A 24,232-nucleotide genomic window follows, 5' to 3' on the forward strand; every position below is an offset into this window, starting at 1 on the left:
AGTGGTGGTTCAGGGCCACTGTGGGAAAAGGCAGGGGACTGCAGCATCATGTTACTATTTCCCCCAACATAAAGCCCAAAAGCCCCCACCATCAGCATCACCACCCACCACTTTGCTCCCAGTGCCTCCAGGAGGTGTCAGGTTCTGGCACCTGCTGGAGGCACTGGCAGGTTCATGCCCCTGGCAGGTTCAGATGTCATTCCGGCAAAGAGCCTGTCAGTGTCTTGGTGGTCAACAGGGGTGACTTGCAGTAGTTTATTTCGGTCATTGGAGGCAGTACTCTCAAATGGAAAAACTCATATTGTAAATGTCACAGGACATAATGACAAGAAACAGTTGCACAAATTTCTAGGAGTTTGATATAATACAGGATTAAGACATTCCTGTAGTTAAAATAGATACCGAAATCGATATTCTGAAATAATGGCATGCTACTAAAACTAGCAAACCCTTTACTTGAAGGAAAAAGGTTAAGGTAATGATTTATTTCTAACAAATCCCTCACCCAGGTCCCTATTAATAGTGGGACAGAAGATCTACTGAAATTAGAAATCACTTGAGCAAGAGGTCCATACCATGTCACAGTCATCTCAATTTGCCTTTGATAAAATTGCTTCTGTAGCAAAAACTTTTTTTCATGCATGAGCAAAGTGGAAAAGAGGGAAGGAAAGGTGGAGAAGGAAAGAATGAGACAAAGAGAAAATGGGTGGTGGGCTATTGAGTTGAAGAAGGAGTAAAAAAAAAATCTCTCAGTAACAAAGGCCATCAACAACAGAGATCTTTTCTTTAGTGGTGTCTTTAGCAGTCTGGGAGTAGTCCATACCAGGTTTAATTATGCCACACAAAAAAGGAATGTTCTCTGTTATGTCCTAAATCACACTGCAGTGACACCCGGCTCAATAAGTCCTTCTAGAACAATGCACCCTGCACCATCGACATCCTCTCACTGAATACAAAGGTGTATCATTTGGCCAGGAATGATAATTAGATGCGGAATTTACTGAAACTGTCAATGGTAACATCAATAGAGGAGCTCTTAGCATCTGTCATCCTACAAATCAATGACAATTTTCAGCTATGAATTCAAGAAAATGATAGCTTTCAAATAAACTGCGGGAGAGGAAATTTGTGACACTTAAAAGCCATCTTCTCTTACATATTTTTCCTCTATTCCAAAATGTTATTAAGGGTTTATTATTTAACTCAGTGTAATAGTCTTTCTGCTATATTGCTGTCATCTACCCCTTTTTAAAGTATTGAGGAAAGTATTGCAGGATTACCACTTACAGAAATAGAATTCAGATTAGGTTAGTTGTTATATAAATACAAGGAAACTAAAAACTAATATGAGAACTGTGTCAATATTTGTCAATATTTGAGTCCACAGACTCATTAAAAATACATGACACATAATTGACTGTAATTTATTTCAAAACATTGAGTATGCATGTAAAACATATCTGGATTTCAAACGTGATGTTGTCACAAACTGACACCAAACCTGACTAAATTTATTTATTAATTTATTTGATAAAAATCTATACTGACACACGGTCTATTTAGGAGATAGATAGGATAGATGAATAAAAATATAAAGGTAAAATCTGTTGAGAACTTAAATATTTTGGTTAACTACTAGTAATTCAATATCATTCACCCACTATTTTCCGATGATTCTCAACTTTGTCGACCTTATGTAGTAATACAAGTAGCACTAAAAAATACTCTGGTTCTTGTTTATGTTCTGAAGATTTCACCTCATTAAGTAATAACCTCTTAAACTATGTAATTTTCTATTGGTGTTCTGTCAGCAAACAGTAGTACAGTGGCACTACTAGTATGGCAATAACAGCAGCAGAAGTAGTAGTACTAGTATTGTCTTGGGATGAAATAATTAGTCAATCAGTTGAATGAAGTCACTGAAAAAAATGAAAACATTCACTGGTTCCAGCAGCTCAGATGTGAGGTTTCGCTGTTGTCATACATGCTAGTTACCTGAAGGTTTTTGGAGCCTGGACTAAAACAAGCAATTTGAAAATGTCCTCTTGAGCTCTGAAATAAAATGATAATAGGAATTTTCACTATTTTCTGACATTTTAGGGGCAAAACTAGTAATCTATTAATCCAGAAAATAATCGGCAGATCAAACCAAACAGAAATTAAGAATTATTTGCTGCTGTAGTATTGTCAATAGGCATGGGCCTGAATGAGATTCTGAGTGTATGATAACCTTAAACAAAAATATCACAGTTTTTTTCCAATTAAAGCTCTAAAGTGAGTTATTTTGACATGCCTGGTAAGAAAACTTTTTTTTTTCAGAACATAATCACACAGAATGTTTGGAACATTAGTAAAGGTATATGTTAAGTTAAAATTATATAATATCCCTTAAGAGAGTCTAAACCTGCAGCTCAACAAGTTCAGAACAAAAATACCTGCATTGTTTTCTGTAAAAAATAACACTTCAAAATAAAATTCAAATCTAAGTAGTCTCTTTCTTTAAGTGAGTCTAAACCTGCAGCTCAACAATCTCCAAACATAAAGAATTGAATTATTTTCTGTTCAAAAAAAACAAAACAAAAAACACACAAACAAAACAAAAGAAACAGACCAAAAAGAACTAGTCTTTGACAAGTCAATTTAACACGCTTATAGAGGAACGGTATGATGGAAAATATTGATAGTTTTGAAACCTTGACTTTTTCAAACCACAGTATACCTTAAAACCGGTAACTGGCCCATGCCTAATTGTCAATATTGTTGAAAGGTTGGTGTGAAAAGAAAAGGTCAGGGAGTATTACTGGAAGAGTATATAAAACAAGATGTAAAATATTTCTGAACCCTGTGCTGGGCTGGGAAGAGGCCACTCTTAGGGCCCATGTTTATCTTCATCCCTGACAAATTTAGGGCCAGGGTCAGCAGGTGTTGGACTCAGCAGGAACTGAAGGTCAATGACACGGATTTGGACGCTGAAAATAAATGTATAACTGCTAGGCACATCACAAAGAACAAATTAACACTGCAGCAGTGCAACACTATAATCTTCAAAGAGGTATAAAGACCAGTTAGTCAGGCCTGGAATCTCACAGAGAAAATGAGAGCCACTTATCCAATAACGAGAGCTTAATGAGGGTCCCTTTAACTAGCTACAATGTCTCTCTTTCCCTTGGAGAAACATTTGTCTTACAGTACAAATGTGATTCATGCATCATTTCTATTGTGAGAGAGAGTGCTGTAATAATGGTATAAATCACAAAGGGCCTAGGTTGGGGTAATGAGACTTAAATCTCTTAAAACAACACCATGAACTCAGCTGAATGATAAAATGATGTGGTGGAGGAAAATACTACCTTCTTCGGGTAAAGCTACACCACTCTCCGCATAGGCGCGTATGGCTTTTGGCAGTGCAGAAGCCCTACTTCATTTAGCTCTGACAGGCAATTTAATACCACAAAATTACTAACCTTAGCTTCGCAATTACTTTTCCAGCTCTGAACATTTTCAACCCCTCTGTAGATGTAATCTTAAGGTTAAGGCTCCTGGATAGGGCAAACCGAAAGGTCTGAACTTACACTTTTATGGGGCTCAGATCAGACAAAACATGGAGAACGCAGGAAATGTACAGATAATAGTTCACCCATTTATGGGGCAATTCCTTGTTAGATTTTGAACATGTTCCTCTGCAGCTGGCCAACATAATGTGAGATGAAAAGTACAGATTGTGATCATGTATCTAATAGCTAAGGCATGACAAACCATGCTCTAATCTCATCATAAAGAGTTTTGGTAAATCTGACTGTGATGTTAGCTTAATAAATTATCATTCTTCTGCTGTTAATTCACCCTGTATGCCTTCAGTCAAAACATGGGATTAACCCTTTTTTAATTAGACCCACAAAGGTACATAGAAAAAAAGACAGATAAAGTAATAATAAGCTAAAAAGTGATAAGCCTGGACCAACACAAGAAAGTCTATATATAATAACATACACATGCATAAAGCAATCCCCTATCGGCCTTGAGAAAACATCGTCACTTTATCATCTTAGCATCCTGATGATAACCTTAGAAAAGTCATATTTAATTCCCCGGTGGCCTTTTCACATTTAGGCCTGTTTTGTCAGTGGGGGGAAAAGGGGCAATGATTTGTACTGATCAGTCTCTGCTCTCCTTGGCTCCAAACTGCAGCTTTACTGAGCTTCTGACAGATGTGTTCCCTGCTGTCTGATTAAAAATGGTCATTTCTCCAGCACACAATGTGGCATGGTAACCTTTCATTTGAAGGATGATTGCTGCACAGTGACAGCCACTCCTCCGTTTGTTCATTTTGTCTGTCCACAGCGAGGATATTGACATTCAGAATTTGCCTATGCTTTCATCTTAGAACAGATGTCACAGTTGGCAAGTAGTCTAGACAGGAACAGCAGGTAGAACAGAGCTCAAGGGGCAACAGGAGACAAGAGGCGAATGTGACAACGTGCAAAACAAGTGTATGTTTTACATCAGCCTGTCCTCCTTCCCTCGCTGCAACTCACAATGACCCTCATAGAACATCTGCCTGCTGTGCCGGGCAGGTATTTGTGCCCTCCCCTCTCCTTGGCCTGTTTCTCATTCTCACAGACTGGTCTTGTACGAGAGGGAACACCAGCCAAATCATGGAAACCCTCACTCATCTACAACGGGCAGAAACACAAACCTCAAACCCCTGCGGTGGCCCAAATCCCCTTGCTAGCACAAATGAGGATATTCTAATGTCAGGCCTGTTTGCAGGGGTGTAAACTCGTGGAAGTGCTGGCATCAGATAGGATATCAAAGTCAACAAGCCTGTTGCTTTAAGCTGATCCTTCTGTCCCCTGGAAAACTGCTGCTCTGCGAAAGCCCAGAGGAGCCTTCAAATGTTTCCCCAAGTGCAACCTGATCCATAACAGACAGAGCCATGCAGCTCCCTGTGCTATCAACACTCTGTGCACAGCAGGGTCACTCTAATACCCCATTCCAACCTGGCAGTCAGGAAGCACTTGAAAAATCACACAGCCAAGCAGTAGAAGCCCATGCTACGCATCAGCTGAATATAGCAGTCACAATTTATTACCACCTCTTGAACTACAGTTACAACTACCCTGAATATTAAAAGTAAACTTGTAGTGCTATGAAATTTGTTTATGGAAAAAGACACTTTGTAGGGGTTGTATATTTTGTCAATATTTTAGATTTGTTTTCACAGTAGGTGAATTTTATACATCCAACTTATTTGTATCTACCTGTCAAAGATCACAACTTGCTTACTTAGCACCTTACTATAATCCAGTTTCTCAGGGGCTAGTTTCAGTTGAGAGACAAGGCTTTCAGTACAGCTTAAAAAACTTAAAGCAGATATCCAAGTTGTGAGATGAGACATTTTTATTTTATGTTTTCTGAGCCTTTTCTTCTAGACATTGTTAAGTTCCCCAGATAAACAGTAAACTTGTGTGTTTCTTATTTCTATAAGTAGATTTGTGATAGCAATATTTATATTGTGTGTTCTTAATTTACATGTGGTGGTATGAGAGTGTTGTACTGTACTGTGTTCTATAAATGCCTCCCAGTTTTGTGTAGTGAAAGTAGTAAGTCTGTAACTGTTGCTGTTTGTATTAACTTTAAAGGTGTATGCCAAGGATAGCCAGTGTTTACTCTTTTTATTCATCAACATTCTCTAACAGTACAGAAAACATGCTGAGAGCAAGTAGAAGAAGCATACAGGACACCCCCCCCCCCCCCCCCCCCCACACACACACACACACACACACACACTCCCACTCCACCCCCACCCTTTTTTTTCCAGTCCTGATGTGAGTTTGAATACAGTTCAATATTGATATTTTCCTACATGACCAGCCATTACTAAAGTAGGACCACATTAAAATTTGTAAAGCAAATCCAGAAAGTACAGTATAGCCCTGTGTAACAGCTTTTCTTTTATGGTTTCCAATAATATTTTGTGAAGCGTCCTATATTATTTTGTGGTGAGAGGAGTGTCAGTCTGTAACTTTTTTGGAAAGAAGGCTTTGGACAGGATTTGGACAGCCTCTCCTTATCCTGATGTTGACTGTCAGTGTGGATATCATCATTGAAACTGCTGACTGTCGCTGTTTATTTGTTTGTGCCGTGCTGTGTGTTAAGAGGACGTGCCACTGTTTTAACTTTGTGCAGTGAGCTGTTTTTCACAGCTGGTTTACCTGAGGTGCAAATTATTGATATATATGCATAACATGAAGCTTACAGGCTGAGACAGGAACATGAAGTCATTCTCACTATCGTATCTGATCTATCTACTGTGCAACACCTATTCATATGACACTGTTTGGTCTATTTAAATGCTTTGATCCACCACATTGCTATACACTGGCCAGAAACCATTGCTGCACCTTTTACCTATACTTGTCATATACATACTTCTTCTATACCTCTTCTGCTTAATATGAGTTGATTTTGATTGGGCAAACAAAACTGTTCTGGTTGCCAATCAAAGCAAATTTCTGTCAGTCAACCTCAACAAGGGACATGTCACACTGTCTCATCACTGTCCATCAACAGTGACAACTCTGCAGCTCTTTGAATTGTAGTGCCCACATGGAGGAAGCTCTGAGTTCAGAAACAACCACCACATAGCGCACAGCGGGTCACATCATGTGGAAAAGCTCCTTGGGTGATAAAGGTACTTATAACCCTACATATATTTATGGATACCATTAAAAACAAAACTGCTATAAAGAAAATAGCTGACTGCAGAGCAAAAAGCCCGAAGGACCCAATTTCCTCCTGAAGCACCTGATGGACACACTGACAAGCAGATTGCTTTCCAGTACCAATTTTTGGAGCATGTGAAAAATGGTCCGCGCAGCCGGTATGTGGTCTGAGATGAGTCATAAATCTTGTTTTATCTCCTCCGTGGTGGTAGCAGAAAAGGATGAGTTGCTTTTTTTTCATCTCATTCACATGTCTATCTGTCTGTTATCGGTGCCCTTGAGCAAAGATTACTGATGCCCTGTCTTTGATATATGACACATCACACAGAGCAGCTTTTCATCCTGTGAATTAACCCAGAGAGAAAGAAAAAAAATGCAAACCTGCCTGCCATCAGCCAGGGGGGCTCTCTCACTGTTCTTTTGTGCTGTTCTGCCACCCCCCTCCATTCCTCACATGATCCTTCCCACCTTCCTTCCCCTTAGAGCAGTGGATCCCCACCTCTTCCCTCCCCTCCCCGATATTCAGCAGACGGGCAAGCAGAGAGCATCATGGGTAGCCAAGTTTGGTGGCAAATTGTTTATCTGACCTCTGAACGTCTCTGCATTTTATAATCTAGTGTGTGTCACCCCTGTCTCATCCACATAACAAATAGCCCCTGTCAGTTCCTGCTTCCTTTATCAGAAGCAAGAGGTAAAGAGAGGGCCACTGTAAGTAACTGCACAGGAGGAAATCTCCTACAGAAAAACAAAAATGGGATTTCAAGTGAGTGATGAGAACAGAGATTCCCATAATGATGCCTCAAGAGCAGAAAAAAGGATAAAAGGCAGAGATTAAAGAAACAAATGGTGGCATATTATGTGTTAACAGCTTATGTATGTCATAGAGGAAGAAAAAGACTGTGATAGGCTTTCAGGAGAATATTACTGCTGTGTTACTGTCCCTAGCAAAGAATATTTTATTATTCAGTAACCAGGAAGGCAAGCAGCATTGAGTGCAGCCTAATGTATCATCTCCTAATACATCTGAATAATGGAGATTTAAATGAGTAAGACAAATAGCACTGACCACTTTGTGCAATCTAAAACAGAATGTAAAATAACACATTAGGCCTGACTGCCACAGTGGAAATTAAAAGACTCTACATTACAGAGTAATAACCATTTCTCTCCTGACTCCAGACTTCATTAACCCAAAGCTAATCTCCCACTCAAACTCCCTGATCTTCACATGCCACGGGGGGAAAAATGTGTTCAATAAATACTGTGGGTTTTTTTTTTATTATTATTATTTTTTTTGTTTGTGTTTGGAAAAGGGGCCATAGAGCAGAACACTGTCTACATTTTACTTTTTTACTTTTTCGTTCGAGTAATCCAAAAAGGTCATAAATAAAATATTACGCCACAAGGAAAGTGCTGTAATCCATTATCATAATGGCAATGTTCATGATCTATTTCATTAACATAGAGTCTTTAACCCAAACAAATGTGTTCCTCACCCTAGTGTTGCATACCCATTTACAAGCTACAAATGTGCTCATGTGTCTTAACCTAGAGAGCAGCAGGTGTGATGCATCACCAGCAAATAACCACAATGAAGCACATTTGCCATACTGTGCACTGTCTCACCAAACATTAAATACTACACTTTATTTCTGGGAGACATGGCTTCATACGACAAGTCTATTCATACATAATAAGATTTACACCATGCTAGCTTTACTCTATAAGATGGGACAAGCCTTAATAGTCTACACAGGGCGCTGCATTCTGCTGTGTGTGAATGTTATGACTGAAGAAATCTCAAGACAAGGTCAGACAACATCTGAATAAAGGCATGGCAGTTGACAGTGGGATTATAGCCATGTGCTGACAACATGCCCTATGTCTGAGGCACTGAGTGCAGCACTGACTATGTTTATTCCTCACACTGACATTCACACAGCACCATTTAAAAGATGATGTGGACAGCGGCGTCCATATGTGTGAATGACTGCAACATAAAGCTGGAGGGCACGGAGGCCTACTTTCTGCCTCCTGTAAGTGCTAATATAACCTTTTCATCTGCTCACCCAGTGGCTCTCCTGAATCAATTCCCCCTCAGTGTCCCTCAGCGTCTGTACAACTGGCACCTCCACAACTTGTTCCATTTGTTATATTGAGCTCCATCTGGCCTCGGTCATTTGGCTTTTTAATTTAGTTGTCTCCCGCTCTCTAATTTGTCTCACATTTACAAATGGCATTGGCCGCCCGTTCCAAGCTGCCCCTCGTCAGCGGCAGAAATACATTTTCACCAGACGTCGGGCCGGCCGTAAATCTGTAATGCCAGGTTATTAATAGATAGTAACAGATGTTTACTGATTGTTGATTACCCGTCTTGTTGACCAGTGAAATCTGTTCATAAATGGAATGGAATTTATAGCAGAGCAGACTATGCACCTCTCCCAGGGAAAATGGAGAAACAATGCCAACCTTTTAACTAAGAGACAATGAACTGAGCTCTCTTCTAGTCTCTCCTTGTAATTATTCTTCTTAATCTGCCAAAAAAAACAAACTCAGCTAAAATGCATGTGCTCAAATTAAGACCTACTGAATTCAATAAGGTTTATTTTACTGACTTTTGGTATTTGTAAAAGAGGATTTAACACATTTTAAGACTTTAAGAACCTGTAGACACTCAGACAGATATAATGCATTCTTTCTCTTTTAGATTTAATTCAACTTTCTTGTTACTGCTTATTACAGTATAGGTAGGAAAAAACATCCTCCTGACAAACACATTGCTGGAAAGCAACATGACACATCTCACTTGTCAGTCATCAGCACTTGCAGCTGGCAGGATGGTAATCCCTCTTTCATTAAGCAGGTGACATGACTTCTAACAGTTTGCACATCACTTTGGAGAAAAGTTCCCATAAAACTAAGATTAAATGTCACCAAGGGAAGGTGGCAAAATGGATGACCAATAATGTTCACCTTGTTTCAGATAGTTCTATAAAGTTGAAAATGATTTCAACTTGATTGATGATTTCGTTTTATTTACTTACAATACATTGTAACACAATTCTTTTCTAAAGAAGGGTTCTGGGGGGATGATAGCAGTTCAGGTTTAGACTCAATAAACTAGTGGATTATTCCTCCATTAACTGTGCTTTTCTGTTACTGGTTTTTGATTTCTCTGCTTCTCCTCCTAAAAAGAGTAATAATTTCTGTGTACGATTTTTCTATTTACAGACACTGTGTTGAGAAATTGGGGAGGCACAGAAAACAAGTTGCAAACTGTGACAAGTTATAAAACTTTAAAGCAGGCAGTAAATAGCTCTGTCACTCTATCCCCAGTGTTATATTACCTGGACACATTTATCTGACGGGTGGTAAATCTCAATTCCCCTTACCCCCCAAAAATGGCAAGAGGAGACACGACAAAATAAATTGCAGATAGAGGGACAAAAACATATGACTAGTTAATCAAATGAACATGATGTTTTGAAAGGGAACATCATTAATAATGTCAGCTAGGAGTGACAGCGGTTTTGGGGAATAGAAGCAAGAGTCTAAAAAAAAAAATTCAATAATGCTTTCCTCCTGGTGTACAGTTTATAACGGTCCCTGGAAACAGTTTGTAGTCCCTAATTTTTTTTTTTTTTTTTTTTTTTTTAACAGTTGCTTCACCTGCCTGATATCCTTCAGCCCTTTCCTTCAGAAGCTGTCAAAGCCGCCAAGTATAATATATGGCCTCTCCAATGAGAACAGCTGTAGCCACTCTCTCTGCTGCTGCTGCTACCCTGCCCTGCATGAAATAATACATCAAGATTAATTGATTTCCCGTCACACTCTCAGAGAAAAGAAAATTAATTTTCATGTATCTTTTCCCCCCAACCTCCAGCATATGAATTTTGTACATGGCAAGTAATTTAAGTTTTTAATTATTCATGAGGACTAAAAACATGATAAAGTGTTCTACAGAAGGCCCCAAGGCCGTAGCCAAAAGCTCAATGTGTTCTGAGACAACAATAGCAGTCCCTGATGCCTATATAAATAATAAATGTATTTACATATAGCTTAGCATATCTTGGGTTAGCTCTCTTCCTCTCGTGGCTCAAGGAGAGTGAATGTTGGCCTACAGAACAATGACTGTGATGAGTCATCAGACCAGATTTACATGAATGCATCAATCAAACATCAGTGTTAATGCTAGTGTGTACAGTCTTTTTGTATACATATTTATTGTTATTTCATTCAGCATACTATGACTGCTGCCAATCTCACATTGGCTTGTGTTTGCACTGCTGAGGCACCGCCCACTATGGCTAGATTACAAAGAAAATACAAATAATCTGATTAATTCTATGATCTGGTATCAATTATTAAATTCTCAAGATCAAACACCACATTTGTGTCTTTTCTGTTAAACGTGTACCTGTGCTAAATGTTATGTGTAGGCAGTGGTTACTTGTCTTTGTGGAAAGCGAGTTATTACATTTTCCCAAAAAAGGTTATTTTAAGTTAAACAGTAGCATAGATGATAGCTGTCTACAAGAATCTGCCACACTATACAGGAATATCGTGACTCAGGATGATTAGTCAACACTGGCTATCTCAAATGATTTATGAGAGGGACAGAAAAAAAAAAGACTCTGCACTCTGATTAGTGCTCTGTTTGTGTTTGTTGAGGAGATATTATCTCTGGTTACGAGATGTGAGGCCATGGAAGTCAACTGAACAGTGTGTGCAGTCTGTCCCTGCCGGGGAGCTAACACTAGCTAGCAGCTGTCTGCAGATATCAGGGTGATGTCTTGTCAACACAAACAGTGCAGATAAATTAGTGAGCAAACTTTCAGTTTTTGTCCTGTCTGTATTCAAAGTAATGGTGAGTGGATGTCTGTACTTAGTTGAAGCATCTGTCACTGAGAGTCCATGCATAACTATATGGGATAGCATTTATTTTTTTAAACATCCGTAATGATGATGACCTTGTAAGTGATACAGGTTTTTTTTTAAATGTATTATTGTTGCTCAACTGTTTTGTACATGTAGGCCTAGCAAAATATCGATGTATCATGTTCAGTTTTGCATTTGCCAAGATAAATAAATCCCCAGTGGTCTCCAGTGTCATAGGGACACAGGAAATGTATTTGAATTTAGCCTGTAATGTGCACTTTGCACAATTTTATATTCAAGGAAACGACAGAGTTGGTCACTTGATGAATGTAGTAGAAATCTAAGTTCCCAGGATAACATTTTTCTGATAAAACTAAATCATCCAACTCAGTAGATATCCATCCCAGCTGCTCGCCACCAACAAACTTTGGCCATTTTCCCAGATTTATTATTAGTTCTAGTCTTGTATGATTGTGTGTAAAATGATAACATGTATGCAGTAAAGATCTGAATATTTTTCCCGTCACTGTGCATCACCAAAGTAATGACACCATATGAAAACACTAAGCTTATTCTCTCTCAGCTGTTTGTGGTCATTTGAGATAAATCTCACAGACATTTCTTCCACAAAAAAGACAATAACTATTTTTTAGTAATGAAGAATAAATCAAACTGTAAGAAAGTCATCTTTGGTGTGAGCAGACATGCATAGTTGCAACCCACTGGAGCCCGTTTGCTCAGCTATGTGTTTAAACGCTGTCCAACTGCATGTCAGTGGATGATTGAGAAGTATGTCTGCTGTGAGAGGCAAGAACGTTGCCCATAGCCGCTGGTTTAATGTGCAAGCCAAAGGAGGATGCCATGCCACTGACGCCGTGGCAACATGCAAGCCAGGCCTGACTGGCAGGCAAGGCTGCAGACTGATGTGCATGCTGCACTCTGATCCTCCATATCATGGGAGACAGCAGCAGTGATGAATACAAGGCAATTACACTCACTGAAAGTGATAGTTCTTTCTCAAGCTTCACATTTGCATGCAGTTTGTTGAGGGAAAGCATTCACCATTATAACCAGCACCAATGGGTTTTTTAAAGTGTAGACTGCCAATAGTAACTGAACAAAATGTTCCATGTCATAGCAACTCCTACCTGCATTTATCTGTGTTTAACACACTTTTCTAACTCTGTGTACTCAATAAAATACCCATTAAGACCACACACACTTTCTAAAAGCTCACAAGAACAAAGGAATGATTAACGTATTAGGGGAAAAGAGCCTCTGCAACCCCCACATTTGTCTTGGCTGAAAGTTAGCAAGAGTGTAATTATAAGGTGAGATGTTTGTGTATGCATGTGTGATATCACATGTGTCTGTGAGTGCATGATTGTGTGTGTATGTGTATGTTAATCCTCTTGATGATCTTACTGTGGTACTAGTTAAATTGGTCTGTCTACCGAAAGGTTCTAATTATGCTTGTAGAGCCTAATTAGCATTTAGTATAACACCACAACAAATGCCGCAAAATCACACTAATTCCGCAATAAACGGCCTTGGTGCTACACAGTCAAGCTGCTTTGCTGTACAATATGAACTAATCGCAGCACAGTGCAATCGGCCCAGCCTGCACTCCTGCTGAGCGTGTTAAATCATTTTTCACTCCTTCCAGATTGTTCCTATCAACAACTATTCCCAGGAACCCTAATAAGCACATATCCTCATTAATATCCTAAAGCCTAAATGATCTGCAATCTCAAAACATGCTTTAGCAAATTATTAGGCCACTGACCTCAGGTATACTGGTGTGGAATTTTTCCACAGGGGACAGCGTATACTGGTGGGTGTTGATGTTGTCACATTCAGCATCTTCACAACAGGGATGGGAATCTTTGGGGATTTTACTGTCAAATTTTATTGCAGTTCTTAGGATTACGAGTAAATCTTAATTTCAGTGAAATCTGTATCTGAAGAGACAGTGGGATTTGTCTCAGGGCAGCATTGCGCACATTAAAGTAGAAGAATGCCAGTAAATGACTGAGGATATGAAAACCAGTACCTTTTTCAAATGAAAAAGAATGTATGCTTCCATTAACTTTTCATAGCTTTATTTGTAAACTTGCTAATGTAGTGGTACTGTAACTACCATTTATGTTTCATGCAGCAGTGTACTTGAAAAAAAAAAGAAGAAGAATATATTGGTCCTAAACTAGCATCGAGCACACTGGAGTAAGAACCTGGCAGTTACCTGACATGAGCTTGCTTGTCGTCACATTATGCTCCTCCTCCTCCTTCAGTTTACAAAAATCTGCAATGTAACAAAATGTCTTCTAGTATTAAAAAGGCAGGTTGCAGTTATTTTTCCTTCACCGCATCATTGTTCGCAGTTAAACCAACTGCAATGGACGTGGCGTACCATTTACATTTTGCAAAGTGAAAGCATATATATTCCAGAGCTTTCAACTGCATCTCTAAAAGATGTACCTGGAGTTTGCTCATGAGCAAGCTTCAGAAAAAGCAGTGGACCTACAATTTTGTTAGCATAAGAAAACATTTTTAAATTTGATTTTTATGTGAATCATTCTTAGATAAGATTTACCATAAGACAACTTACTGAGATGTACAAATTTTGGAACTCCTTAATAATAAATGCATGATACACACATCCCCACAAAATCAGCCAAATACAACCTACTAACCAATAATGAATATTCAGAATGGGCTGTTAACAGTAAACTCTCCTCTCTTTAACCTATGTTAAATGGCAACTTTGCCCAAAGAAATTCCATGTTGTAAGGTGATAAATTAACACTAATAACTGGATGCACATGGCCCATCTGTTCTGAAATGGCAAGACACACAGATGTGATCTGAAAACCAAGAGGGAATACAGACAATATTTGATATGGGTGGTTGGTTACATGTATATGGATACAGACAATGAAGATTGGTGGAAGAATGCAGATACTGATAGATGACAGTTACGAGGAATAAAAATCTCCATTTGGTTCTTCAGCACATGGCATTTATTGCAGCCGACTGATATATTATTTACTTTCTTTGACATCTGGAGTTAATGTTCCTTATCTTGGTAACAAAAACAATTTAGAAAGGCAACTTCCACAAGTCAAACTATGCTATTTCCCAGGCTCCTCTCTGCTATCTGTCTCCATTGAAATATTCTCTATTTATTTTGGAAAACTTAAACAACTGCTGTTATGTCCGCCTAGAGCTGGCATAAGCCAGAGTAGCAGATTCATCATTATAATACTTAGCACTGAGGGAGAAAAAATGCAGAGCTGCGCTATATCGCAAGCATGATTTAGGCCCTACAGAGGCCACAGGAATTCAAGCTGTCAGAATCTGAAGTAAATTCAGTTCCTGTAAATAAATTGGGATGTCCAACGCGCGCACATGCTATCTGGTTCTATAAACCAAAGAGAGGATCCTTGACTATAGTTGTGTTCTGGTGTATTAGTGAGTGTCTGAGACAGAATAAAAACAGAGTGAGCAAATATGACCATGTTTTCCCTCTGTACCATATTATACTGAGGGGAAATGTGTAAAGAGAGGCTACAGCAGATTTACAAGCAGGCAAAACAAAATACCTGTCATGCTCCAAATGTATTCAGTCCTCTTGAAACAAGCTGTCTTGTCACCACAATGGCATCAGTCTTATTTAGTCACATCTAAATTGACAAATATTGACAACTACCTTGTTTCTCTGCAACAAAGAAAAAATGCTGCTCCACTGAGTTATGATGGCAAGGTTTCATCAAAAACAGTGTTTTCATAACTGAGGTGGCACACCAGCTAACTACCTAATATTGACATTGTGAGGATACATGTATGAGAAACCACTCATGTAGACGGTATTCCAGTTGCTAACATTGCTATAAACACTTGGTTTTATGATTCATCATCTGCAGGAAATCCAAGGGCTAGAACATAAAACTGCTCAGCTCTGAGAGGTCCGGTAGAGACATACACAGAGGTTATACTGCAATCTACAAGCTTGACTGAATCATTGAGCACAAGGTCATGAGACTGATACCACAGTTAATGGCAATATTAAAACCAAACAAGGGTGTTATTCCAAAGTGATACACTTTGATTTGCACGGACAGAGCCTGCATGCCCTTCAGCAATCCTGACATAAATCTGATGATAATGTTTTCTAATTCTAACTACATTAATTTGATCATTGTATTTATTGGATAATCTCAACATTTAACTTCATTTCAAAGTAAAACTAAAGATTTACCTGTCCAACAGAATCAATGAACAGCCATAGGATCATATAAAAGGAAATCAAATGGACCCAAGACACTTCCCTGTGAGACCATACTCTACTTGGACAGGAAATTGTCTAATAGCTAAAAACAATGGTGCCATTTAAAATTAGAAGCACAAGTTCCAGTTGCCAGCACTCAACTACACAAAATCTGAGCACAAAGCAACAGGCCACCTTAACAACTTTTTTTTATTGCTGCTAGGTGTCATACTTAATCCAAGAATCTATGCACCAAGTAGCTAAGCACCTTATGTCAAACTTAACTTCTACTTGAGAATGTCATGAGTTTGGATGGTTTTTATGTATTGACTTACAGATATAGCACACACTCATTTAACCCACAAAAACCATCTCATCCAGGTGTACAGTACATAATACTATGTATAGCCTGACCTTAATAACCTGTTTGCATGATATCAAGAAAAACAATATTCTTTATTATACAGCTGTACCCCAGAGGTTCAGAAAAAATTTTCATAAACCACAATATTATTAGGTTTCATTTTATTGCAACATAACCTACAATAACTACATCAGTACACACGACTATTAAGGAAACACCAACCAATCAAACATTGTTTGCATACTGTTAAATTTGGGAAAAAATGCTGTCAGACAATGTGCTGACAGAATTGTGAATTAAGTGCTCCATAGCAATGTACATACTGCATAGAGGAGATATATAATGGGCATTGAGCTTATATGTGGGAGCTGTACTCAATATATTGGAATAAAGTATAAGATTTGAAGCAGAGGAAATAAGGAAATAATAAAGCTTCTCTTTCTGCCATCTCATCATAATGATTTACAGTGTGCTCAATGCAAACATGTTATCTTTTCATTTCTCATCGTGAAACAAATAGCCACTAAACCCTCCCTCTGCTTTGCTCAGGTCCCTTAAAAAAAAGCAGATTTGAAAAATGTACGGCTGCAAGCTAGCCTGCTTCTCACTACTAGCCGACACAGGCATTTATAACCTTAAAAATGACTTCTGGGTACCAGGTATCCAATTATTCCTTACCCAGGAAGCAGTGCTAAATGGAGCACTGCAATGATTTACTCGCAACCTCTCCTTTTATTAAAACACTTTGTCTTATTGTTTTATTGATTTACAATCCGTCCTACTTTTTTGGCATCTGAAAACAATCAAGGCACAGGGCAGCAGAATGTTTGGACATTAATCGTTAAAAGACAGTGTTTTATTCCTGGCCTGGGGTTTGCTGCACCAGCTGCTGTGCATTCTGGTAAGAGGCAGTGATTTATGACCCGGCAGCAATAACGATGAGGCGTGCTCATTAACATATCGACAGGCTCCAAGATGGATCATCAGCATTGATTATTTCATGGCCTGTTGATGCCCATTTGTTAAAAGAGAGAGAGAAAGGGGGAGTGGGAAAGTAGGGAAAAGAGGAGGAGGGAAGTGATGGGCTGGCTTAGAAGGTGTGAGGATTTCTTGCTTAGAATCCTTGCAGCACAGGGGAGAAAGACAAAACCCTGACTCCTTCAATCACCACAGCCATCACTCTACTGTCAGAGGGAAAAATCAATGATTGACAGCATTTAACCAGTCCTCAGCACTCGGCAGATCCATACAGAAGAAAGGTGCTCGGTAGGGAGGGCCATACAGATCTGTCTTTACGCATGCTGTAAAACATTACTTCACAGCGAGAATTACAATATCAATCAGTCAATGCCACTCTCTATTCAAACAGGGTAAGAGCATACAGTAGGTGTCATTTGTGTTCAGTATGCTGGGTGGTGGAAAAGACATAGAACACCATGGCAATTAAAAATGACTAATCTAACAACAGATATATAAAACTATTGTTTAAAAGAAAATACAAAATAAATTATAAAACAATCTTCATCACAGGCTACATTAAATTTAATTAAGTAATTTGAGCAATCTCTCCATTAAGATAAAAACACTTAGGGATGAGCATTTACTTTTTTTTCTCCACACATCAAATGGTGGCATAAATTTTGCAGTCAAATTGAACATCTGAAATGAATGTTTTACCCATAATAGTCACATCAATGTGAGCAAATCATATGCTGCTTTCAACAGGTCCACTTAGATTTGACAGCTGCTATCTTAAACTAATTAGTCAGGTAAGATGGAAATGGAAATAAATGGAGAAATATTACAACTCTTGCATACCATCTTTGAACTATTTGAGAGAGAAAAAAACTGTATCTACATAATCCGATGAGGAGCATGTAATGAGCCAATTCAAAACATTTGTCTTAGTGGAAACATTAAATAAGTGCATTATGGCACAAAGTCTAGTTGTTCTAGTTGTTGTAGCCGTATATTCTTACCAGCTACTGAAGGTCTAGTAACTGATCGCACCACTTATATTACTTACTTAAATCACTGATTAATATTAATTCATGTATGGACTGTTTACATTAAAAATTGACAATCACTTGAGACTTAAAGGGGCTGCCCTCTGAGCAGCACTACTTCTTCAAGTCAGTCTAAACACTACAGTGATTTGCTATCGGCTAGTGACAAGAAGGGCCAGCTGGGCATAGGCTAGCTGGTTAGCATGCTAACTTCAGTAGAGGGAAAGAGGCGATAGAAATAGAAGCAAAACAAGAGTTCTGGCGTTGCTTTCCACCACTGCTCTTGGTGAGTAAAGGAACAGAGCTTTTTCTACACTGTTAAACAGTTGTCAATGCTAATGTTGTCAAAGTAGCGATAGCAAAACTTACAAATAGCTCCTTTAAAGGTCTACTCTCCTAAATTCATCTTTCATAATTATTCACTTCAAAAAGCATTTAGAAGCCATAAGTCAATTTAAATATTTAGGTTATTGAAGATTTGACTATTTGTACTCATGATTATGTAACCATACAACCAAGGAAACCGGTATGTGATTCGTTAAAGATGAGCCTCTTTGATATATTACAAAATCAATGACTTGTGTACTTGTTTCATTATGTCCCTATTTCATTTCTGTCTCATCTTGTTTCGTCAATAGAGGGAAGAAACGAGCAGTAGCATCTAGCCTCAAATATCTAGAAAACAAATGTGAATCATAGTGATATTATAACTACACTAAAATTCACAACTTTAGTTTTGTCAATATTCTATACAGCAGATTTCCATCTCCCTGGCAGGAACAAGGATGAAACTCTTCCGTCTCTCCTCCAGCCTGAGCAGTGCTGTCATTACTATGATAGAGTTGCCATGGTGACAGGTGTTAATTGATGGGCCTATCATTCATTACTGAGTGACAGCCACCCTAGAGCTGGCCCTGACTGGCATTCTTCTGGACAACTGTCACAGAGGGACTCAAAGCAGCTGTAACCTTAACTGTGGAGGTGAGTCACAAAACACATAATCACACATGTACAAAACCATTCACACACACACACACACACAAGCATACACACAGGAACAAAGACAAGCATGTACAGACTTGCATGGGCACACCCACGGGCTCTCAAAGCTCACACAGATGTGCCCATGTATAGCCAACAAGACTTTCGTAGAGGCAGCTACATACATCAAGCCACACACACAGACACACATGCACAGAACACACTCACTCAATCAGTCTCAATGACATGCGACTGACACATATTGACCGCCTAATCTTTGTCAGTGTCTGTGGTAGTGTGAAAGCACCTCTCACCTCTCACACATACACACGCTTCTCCTTACTCAACACTATCAACTCTCTTCTGTACAATCTATCTCAGAGACAGACCTACCAATATCAGGCTTCTGTATTTTTTAGACGTTGAGGAAACATACAAACTGAAGTAGTAAGGTTCTCTTTTCTTCTGAGGTTAAATAAATTAAAAGCTATGAGGAAAGAGAGTCAGTCAATTAAGTCACTGAGGGCCTGGCCTTCAGGTGTCCTTGGAGGACAGATAGAGGGAGCAGTGCAGTTGTACTACTGTGTGTTGATGTGTGCGCATGCATGCATGCAGGTGTGTGTGTACATGTGTGTGTGCAGAGGGTAGTGTCTCCCCTCCTTTGACAGTGGGGGCTTGCCCTGCCTCTTGTACTGTAAAGATGAGGGCTTTAAATTGCTTCCGTCACCGGGCCCTGAGTAATGAGTGTGATTCTAATCGCAGTTCCTGGGGCCATCGGCATTAGTCTTAATCTGAGCGGGGCGCTCCAACACCACTGACAAGTAATGCAGAGCAGGTAGGGGCGTAATGAGAGGATGCATGCACACACACGCACGGACGCACAGACACAGGTTACCCCACCCAAGATGCAGAGGAAGGCTTTTGTAATAAGAACACAGTTACTAGAACCTCTCTCCCATCTTTCTCCTCCAGGGCTGGTTAGGTATGCAGGGGCTGTGAAAAATGGCTGAAACCTCCTGCACACCACTAGTACACACTACTGCAGGCAGATTTGGGCATATACAGATGAAAAGCCAATTCAAATTTTAGCTTGGTGTTATTCAATAATAAAAACTGCAGTACAAATATTGAATATCTATATTCTAGCACTGTTAAATTATGAATGTGGTATGTTTGGAATAAAAGGAAAATTTATCCAAACTATTTCATTTTATGTGTTTTCACAAACACTAGGTCAAGTAAATTAAGTTTTCATCAAGCCTTGATGGTGCGATCACAAAAATGTGTTCTTTTTGCATGACTGTGCACGGCGTGTTTGTGCTTAGAATACATGCAGGAGAGGGTTTATTGTTCTTTGTGGGCACTAAATTCCTTTAGCCTCTGCTTGCTGTCACAGTTGTTCATATGCACCGTGACTGAACAGGTAGCAGGGCTGAGAGTCCACTGGCACTGGGTTAGTGGAGGGCTAAATTGCTGTGGGGCTGTGAGTGGCTGCATAGCCGAATAGGTCGTTCCTCTCTGTCTCTCTGTGTTTGCCTGTGTTAAACTCCCTCCTCTGCCCTCATCCATCCTCTCATCCAGTCTCCAGCTCTGTCCATCTATCAATCCCAGTACTTTGTCAGAGCCCACTCCATCCTTACTGCTGCAATAGCAAAGGAGAGGGTGCTAGAGAAAGAAAGAGAGAGAGAGAGAGAGAGAGTGAAAGAGGGGTGCATGCAATACAGCGAGAGACAAATTCAGAGGGGACAGGGGAGGAAAGAGCGGAGGGCGGCCCTGCCTCCACCGTCAGCCGCTGCCTTCCAGCCTCGTCACTGGGGAGCTTTTCACCTCCCATCTGCATCGGCGCTGATCTGCTGACAGAGGCCCTGACGTGCGTCGCCTTCTATTGCACAGGCAAGCAGAAACACTACTGCCGCGCCCCACCCTACCTAGACCACTCACCTCAGCTCAGACAGCCAAGACAAGCAGCTGGCAAAGAGAAGCTGGGAGGAGGCAGGAGCTGAATGAGTGACAGGGGTGAGGATAAACAGCAGGGTGAAGAAGAAAGAAGAACTTGAGAGGGATGGTGGATAAACAGGAGGAAAGTAGAAAAGCAGAAAACACAGGAGCAGAGGCTGGGGAAATATAGGAGAAAATTGTCAATCGAGGAAGTTATGCGATAATCTAAGAGCTGACTTAGAGGTAGAAATAGTTCGGGAGACTTCTGACAGCTGGTAGAGGTTGGGTGGATATTCCATTGTGTCCTGCAGTCTCACAGGAAAGTGGCTTAGTTTGTGGGGTTTTTTTGTTTTTTTCTTCGCTGTGCATCGATAGAAATCACAGGGAGAAAATGTCTCCTTAATTAAGGCCTGATCAGCTGCATGTCAGTGGTGGTTTGGAGGCCAAGCAGAGTTGTGGGCCCTCGCTGACCTAACTACTCAGTCTAGCTGAGACGCAAATGAGGAGATGTTGCTTACGCTCCATCACCACTAGCACAAATAGAAAGATCCAATACAACACAGCACAAGCAATTAATTATATTTTTACACAAAATAGCAATGTGCTGATAGTGTTTTTGTTGCTGCTGTTGTTGTTTTTCTCCCCATTCCAAGTCTTGTACATGTCAATACCAAGTTGGTTATTTTTCTCAACTACACAGTGAGCTTCCTTCCTTTAAAAATAGTAAAACTATGTAAATATCCCTGACAGCTGAATAGCTCTACAATAAGAAAGTATAGCCTGAATTGCAGTTTTCCCTGATGGTTTCTTATATTGTTTATAAAGGCTATTGTGATTTGTACAATGTCCATGAAGAATTGAGTCAGTGGAGTGGATCTAATATGGCACAAAGTTTTAGACAGGACAGCCCCAGCATTAATAAAATACTGTGAACTTCAAATACAGATTGAATCGAAAAATGCGAAATACACAGGATAAAATGCTGATGAAATAGCAGCAAACCTACATTTGTATTTATTTTTTAATACTCCACAAAGCTAGTCTTGCAACACACACTGATGTTTAATTAACTGAAATTGCTGCTGTATGCTCTCTGGTTATTCTTACAGTTTTTCTTATCAAAAGCTTAATGGGCATATTTGACAGTCACAGTACATTATTCAAACAAATACATAACTGGAAGCTAATCTAACTGATACAAATCTGTCAAAATCAGTTTAGCAGTTTGGATCAGTCCAGATCCTGATCCTAGAGTTTGGTTCAGGGCATTCCATAACAAGAAAGTTTAAACATGATATTGTATGTATCTGATGTGGTGTTAAAGGACACAATCAAACCATCCATCTTAAAAAGTCTGTAGGGAAATCAGCATTCTCTGAACACAGCAAAGCACTGCTGGCTATGAAGCTTAAGATTCAACTCAGCAAAGTCTACTGGTACGTGTGGTTGTAATTCATACAAACATCTAAGCTTAATCTTGGTGAACAGGTTGTTACTGTTAATGAAAACAGCATCATCACAGACCGAGCACTGTGAGAAATGATCAACCTTGAATGTGTGCATCTTCAAAGGCACAATCTGGCAATGCTGATGATGCTGTAATAGCTGATCAAAGGGGAATTACAGCGCAAGTTCATGGTAAGATTACTAGTAACATACATATAAGAGAATATGTTGAATGTGGACATGACACTGGATGCATCTGCAAAAAGGCATAATATGAAGGAAACAAAAAGGTCAGACGGCACAAAATATTACCGTTGGTTGGAGGATTTAGCCTTACGGCTTCAGACATTGAAAAACCTTTTTACTGTAGAGAACATTTCTCACTCTCACAAACCACCAATTCTGCTGATTTTAGCCATTAGTGAATTTGCCTCCTAACGTTGCACACACTAAAACAAAGCAAGCAAGTCTCTCCCTCACTTCTGATGCAGTTTCCAATCAGCCGACACTAATTAGACAGCAATAAACTGTTATTAATCGGCTGGACAGCATACAACGAGCCAGATATAAATGGTGGCTGTCAAGGCTTTATTCAGGAACCAAATGAGTATTCTCAGTTCACTGCCTATGTGAGGCATCACCACCTATGTCCTCTAACAAATGTTCACTATTCACTGTACTGTTAACAGTGTTGGCTCTGCGTGCACATACACACACTCTATCTCTCTAAGGCTGTAATATACTGCCTCTGAATGCAGTGTCATTGTGAATACTGTGTCCAGAGTCTTTCAGCGGACACAGAAAGCAAAACCATCATACTCAGAGCTTTACAGGCACTGAAAACAGGTCCTACTATTAATCAGCTCGCCAAAATAAATGTCTCATAATTATCCTCCTTCTTCCTCTGTCTGGGTGATGTGGGCTAAGCATCCTCTTTGAGACCTCTCCCTGTCCAGCTTGCAGATAAAGGCCCTAATAAATGAGAGCCCTATTTACAAAGTCAGCTCTACTTTAGCCAATCTGTGCCTGGAGAGAGCAGTTAGGCCCGGAGAAATGAAAATGTGTATCGACAGAAAGGAGTGGGACAAGCTCCTCTAAGGCAGCCAAGACAATCTATTAAGGCCATGTTTTTCAACGTCTTGATTTCAACCAGTTTATCAGGTCTGTGAATAGCCTCACAAGAGGGGCATTTATGATGGAATGTGATTGGATTACACTGAGCGCTAACCATGCGTGATTGGTTTAGCTGAAAAATATTAAATTCCTGTCTAAATGGACTGGGGTCGATATTATGTCTTCTGCTCTGGAGGACAGGGTAAGGGGGGGTGAAGTTAGAGGGATTTGATATTTCATCACTCATTTCATGCTTTAGTGCAGCATGGAGACTGACACTAATGCATTGGAAGGACGTGGTGCTGACAGCACACCAACATATTCATGTCCGATCACCCCTGGCTCGAGAATCTTCCGGACTTAGAATAATCCATTCAAAAAAGTTGAAGTGGAAGTGGGTGTGTTCAGCTGTTCTTCTCATAAGCGGTTTTGGGGAGAAAAATGAAGTCATGGCCAAAAGGATCGGAAATGACAATGAAACTGGAGGAGGAGGGGAAAAACTGCAGGGGCGTGG

At 39.7% G+C, this 24,232-nt stretch overlaps 1 protein-coding gene across 1 annotated transcript in view; it reads right to left on the reverse strand.

Moving 5' to 3' along the window:
* Positions 1-24,232, reverse strand: part of lrmda (leucine rich melanocyte differentiation associated) — a 198,123-nt gene that overhangs the window by 114,864 nt on the left and 59,027 nt on the right.

This window comes from Lates calcarifer, linkage group LG16_LG22 (genome assembly GCF_001640805.2).
Source record: "Lates calcarifer isolate ASB-BC8 linkage group LG16_LG22, TLL_Latcal_v3, whole genome shotgun sequence".
In the NCBI taxonomy this organism is placed as follows: Eukaryota; Metazoa; Chordata; class Actinopteri; family Centropomidae; genus Lates; species Lates calcarifer.